This window comes from Nanorana parkeri, unplaced genomic scaffold, assembly GCF_000935625.1.
Source record: "Nanorana parkeri isolate BGI_ZX_2015 unplaced genomic scaffold, ASM93562v1 scaffold1132, whole genome shotgun sequence".
Taxonomy (NCBI): domain Eukaryota; kingdom Metazoa; phylum Chordata; class Amphibia; order Anura; family Dicroglossidae; genus Nanorana; species Nanorana parkeri.
The window spans coordinates 480,151-485,630 of record NW_017307400.1 but is presented as its reverse complement, the minus strand read 5'-3'; positions in this window follow the sequence as shown (position 1 = coordinate 485,630).

Below are 5,480 nucleotides of genomic sequence, written 5' to 3'. Positions count from 1 at the left end.
TGTTTGCAGCCCATGTATTTCTAAATCCCAGACTGCCATAAACTGCTTTCTGCTCCTGCATGTTCCTATTAGGCCATTACTTTGATGGTCAGTCTTACCAGGACAGCCAAGTCAAAGTTTGAAACTGTCTGGTATTTTCCAAATTTAGCAGTTACAGCAGCAATGAAAAAACAAATAAATGTATGAGTTTGATTCAAAATTCAGCTTTTGAAGTTGCCAGCTTTTGAAGTTCTTACCAGATCTATAAGGGTGTATAAGGTCAGGTCAAGGTACACAATGGTTGTATTCTTCCAGTCCCTCACTGGGCGCACCTTTGAGGCATTTTGTAGGTTTAATGAATGCAACAGATTCTGGAAACTGCAGTCAGACTGACACCAGCCTATATCTGTGATGAAAAAATGGCCTGATTTAGAACAGTGGTTATAAACGTATGAGCTATATGGGTCTCAAATCGGGTCCCTGAAAGCACCAAAGGGTCACACATAATACTCAGTATATGTAAGACTGTCAGAAACGGCCACATGATTTGCTATCTGTGCATCATTGGGGGAAAATATCCCTTCAATTCCTGTCACAGAGACATAACAAGAAGTTAGAACGAATTTCTCAACATGTGAATTCCCCTCTTAGACAGCTGTCCCGGGAACAAAGGTTTTGCCTAGAGATACACTTGAAAAAAAAGTCAGCAATAGCAGCTCCTGTATCATCTATCCTCACAGTTCTCTCATTTATATTTTTACACTAGAAGCTTTTACATTGCAGAATGAATTAATAAATACATTAGAAGACAATGTTTAATTCCTTTTATTGGCATAAAGACAGAACATTAGCAGCACTTAAAAAGCACTCAAAATGGGATATGGTCTACTTTCCCCTGAACAAAAATCTGCAAGGTACACAATTGACCCAAACAGAGCTTTATAATAGATTATTTCTGTATCTCAAAGCAACGCAGAGCAAAGCAGCATGATTGCACTAATCCCCCCGCCTACTAGTACATACGAGGGGAGGCCAATAAGTTCTTACCCTCACCATGATCTAGATGTGCTAGGGATCTGACATTTTGTAGGTTAATAGGTGGATATCTTAGTAATATGCTTGCCAATATTTGTTTTTGTAGGTCCTGGTGAATTATAGTTAGAGCCAAGAGAATTGGAGTAGGTGTTATGCTGGACAAAGTTGAATAAGGAGCCGTAATTAGGTGTGTTGCTGCTAGCTGACAATGCACCTGCACATCGAGCTGCAGAAACTGTCACTTTTGTTCGTAATTGTGGCTATGAATCTCTGCCCCACCCACCTTACTCACCTGACCTTGCACCTTCGGACTTCTTCCTGTTTCTAAATCTGAAGAAACATTTACAGGGAAGACGTTTCCACAATGGTGAGGCAGTCATTACTGAAGTTGATAGCTGGTTTTCCTCCAAATCTGCATACTTCTATGCAGAGGGTATTAAAGGTCTGTTCCACAGTTGTGAAAAGTGTGTAACCATAGGAGGTGGATATGTAGAGAAGGAAGAGTCAGTGGACTACATTTCAGATCCCTAGCACATCTGGATCTTGGTGAGGGTAAGAACTTATTGGCATCCCCTCGTACTTACTACTACATACTACATACACTTTAAATACTGAGTGACATAAGGCCGGTATGTATACATGCACAGACACACAAGCTACTATATTAATTTTACAATCAAATACATATAATATGTCATGTATTACTGTATATTGACATAGGTTGACAAGCTTTCTCATGATGGACAAGACTTTTCCTCGGCACCGGGAATATATGTGAACAGGTTCTACTGAAAATATTTTATTTTCTCTTGGCAATGCATGTAGTATAGACAACCCCTAAAGTAGGGTATACACTGAACGAATTTCAAACGGACTTAATTGATTTCGGAACATTCCTTTCTAATGGTTGATGGGGTCAACTTGTTGATTCATTTCAACCACTGTGATGAAAAAATTTGACGGAGCAGGATGGAATGTGGTTTTCGTTCCATTCCTTCCAAAATCAAATGTTAAATCAGAACAAAAATCAAAGACAATTTTGACCGTCATTCGTCAAGTCTCTGATAGGAATATAACGTTCCGAAGATATTTTATATAGGAATATTGGTTCAAAAATCCACCAGTGTATTCCCTACTTAAGGGTAGTGATTCTAAAAAAATCCAGCTCTGTTTATTGCCTCTTTCCCCCACAGAGCTCAGCCAATGGCATCTGATGGAGTCACACGTAACTTGTCAACATCACAGGTACTGTATGAATATATTTGAGTATATTTATACTACTGAGTGTAACTATAAGCTTTGACTTGTATGAAACAAAAATACAGTAAACTTGCCTATAGTAATAAAAACTATGTGGTCCACCACCTACCTGCAAAGATCAAAGGGAGCAGCAGGAGCAGCGTATATGGGGACATTTTAATGCAGGATCTCAGCACAGCTCTAGAATTCCCCCATAGTGAAATACTTTCTAGTTTGCCTGAGAATTGGTTGTGGGAGGGATGTAATACCAAGTCATTGAAGAATGCGAAATATATTTAACAGTGGAAAAACTTGTTTTTCATCATCAACCCTATCCTTTGGCTAATAAAGTAAGCAAGCAAGTTTAACGTAACTTGAATTGCCCCTTGACCAAAAGATCTTTTGCTTGCTCCGTTTGAGTATCCCAGGGGCTGTGGATGACTTTTACAAAAATAGCAGCTCCACTGTCAAGGTGGTTTTTAGAGAAAGCAAAAGAGTCTTGTGTGAATTATTTTTCAGCTTTATACATTATAAATCAGATTGATAGTGTATATAATCTTTTTTGTACAAATAAACATTTACTACACAAGAAGAGAATCCTAAGAAGGGAATTTATCAAAACTGGAGCAGATAGAATCTGGAGCAGCTGTTCATAGCAACCAATCAGCTTCTCTCTTTCATTTTTAAAACTTAATAGAGCAACCTGAAGAGAGAAATTGATTGGTTGCCTTGGGGCAACTGCTCCAAATTCCGTCGGCTAAAACTTTGATAAATTCCCCCCTATGTATTAGCTAAGGGGAGAGCACAGCAATAACCTATTGCCTGGAAGCTTGCTTTGGTGTATATTAACGTTTGAAATCAAATTTAGGAAAACCCTTCCATATGTGTTCCTATTAATACAGCACGCTGAAAAGTAACTTTAAAAAAATTCTTACCTTTTAGAGGTTTTGTTAAATCAGGCAAAGTGGCTGATTCCAGCTTCGTCTTAGCCCTTTCTCAGTGGTCTGTCCCAATGGAAAGTCTTGGGACTGAAATTTGAGGACTGTGTTTATCTGATAAGCTTCATTAGCATACAATGGACAAGCCACCTCTGAATGGACAAATCCCCTCACCCCTCACAACCCCTTCTAATATTAAAAAAAATAGACTCAAGAATGCACTTTAACCCTTAAAACCCTAACCCATGTACGAGCTATTTAAACTGCAAGAAGCCTTTAAAACATTTTTTTTTAGCTTATGCTATATGAAAGGGAATGTGTAACAAATTTTAAATAGGTTTATCTCAATTTGGCTCCAAAAGAGAAGGCTTGTCCTCCAGACATTGGGCTGCCTGTGCATCTGCCACCTGTGAATGCAGGGAGGGAGACTGCTCAGACACCCTCAGAACAGAAGTCCGGGCCAGCACTAAGAAAAAAGAGGATTTTAAAGAAAGACCTACACAGAATGAAGGAACACACATAGACTCCAGTAAGTCTCGTATAGCTGCATTGATTTTATAGAACAAAATGTGAGATTTAATATAAAAACAAAAGAAAAAATATTTTTAAATGTCTTTCTGCTGGACCATATTAAATAAGAAAACTATATACAAATCCACTCTACATTTTGTTTAAATAGAAACTCTATATGGGCTGCTGTTCTTCTGTAGCAGGGGGTAGCCAAACTCCGGCCCTCCAGCTGTTGTGAAACTACAAATCCCATGATGCATCTCTCCCTGGAAGTCATGCCTGTGGCTGTGAGAATCCTGCAATACCTCATGGGATTTGTAGTTCCACCACAGCTGGAGAGCCAGAGTTTGGCTACTCCTGTTCTATAGCCTCCTTGTAAGCAACAGATATACCCATGTATGTGATTATAGCAAGGAGAGCGTAATCTACGTCAAGTAATAACACATTACTACATTTAATTAAAATAAGATGGGACATTTAAGATATCAAAATGAAACTCATATATTATAAACTTATATTAGAAACTTCCTGTTAAAATGTCATGCTTTTTTACAAATTATTATTATAAGTGTCTAAATGTTTTGGTGTCTGGCCCTTGGAAAGTATACCCTTTCCTTTCAGTAAATAGAAAACAGTAGCTCAATATCTGAATATTTTGTATCAGTTATACATTTAGTGCAGACCAATCACATATATAGAGATTATCAATCTATAATCTTTAGCTAGGGATGCACCGATACCAAGTACCGTAACTCGGTACAAGTACAAGTACAGATACTTTTCAAGCTTCAAGACCAGACTAGAGAAAAATTCAAAAGTTAGGAGGCAGCTGTCATTTGTAAGGAGCACACAGATCTCCTGGGATTTGTACATCTCTGTTTTAATGTATGATTTTGTTGTTATAAATATAAATAAAGGGATGCACCGATACCATTTTTGCAAGTACAAGTACTGATACTTGCCCAAGTACAAGAACATTTTTGTTTATTGCCATGTGACAGTTTTTCTAAAACAATACAGACTAATGAATTTAGGACGGTGGTGGAGCGCCAGAGCTGGATCTCCCAGCTGCAACCGCTGCAAACCTGGTAGTTCTCATGAAAATGCCAAGTATCGGCACTGGTATCTGAAAAGTATCGGTGCAGCCCTATCTTTCGCCATACAATATTCTTGCTTGAAGGAAAAGGAGTTTCATCAATTCATTTTATGTTCCAGAATTTGTTTCATCAGGTTGAGAAGAGTGTCCTTCTATATCACCATACAGAGCGCAACCACAGTGTAGATGGCTTGGGAAGACAGGATAACTTCAAAAAAAGAAGAGGAAAAAATGAGGGCAAAAGACCCAGGAGAGATCGAAATGTAGTAGTACAAACTTCCAGATGTGTAGTAATGATAATATGTGAAGATATTAAGTTTCAAAACCAGTACTCACATCGTACATGGGCACCTCTGTTATCATGCATCTACTGTATGTATTACTTTGGGGTACTCTCTTCTCAACACTGGCCATCTGTTGGTCTTCAAAAATTGTCTACAAGTGGTTTTGGCTTGGTATGTGGGATATAGCAGGAGACAATGAGTGATGCATGGAACATGGACTTTTCATACTAATTTGAAAAGTTGACCTATGCTGATGAATGGGCTCTGGTGCAAGAAACATGTTGATAAAGTTATTTTTCCTTCCAGCAAAAATACTGTATGGTGAAGGAACATGGATGGACTGCATACGTGATAAGACTGCACTAGATGTGTAATTGTATGCTACTGGATGTACTGGAT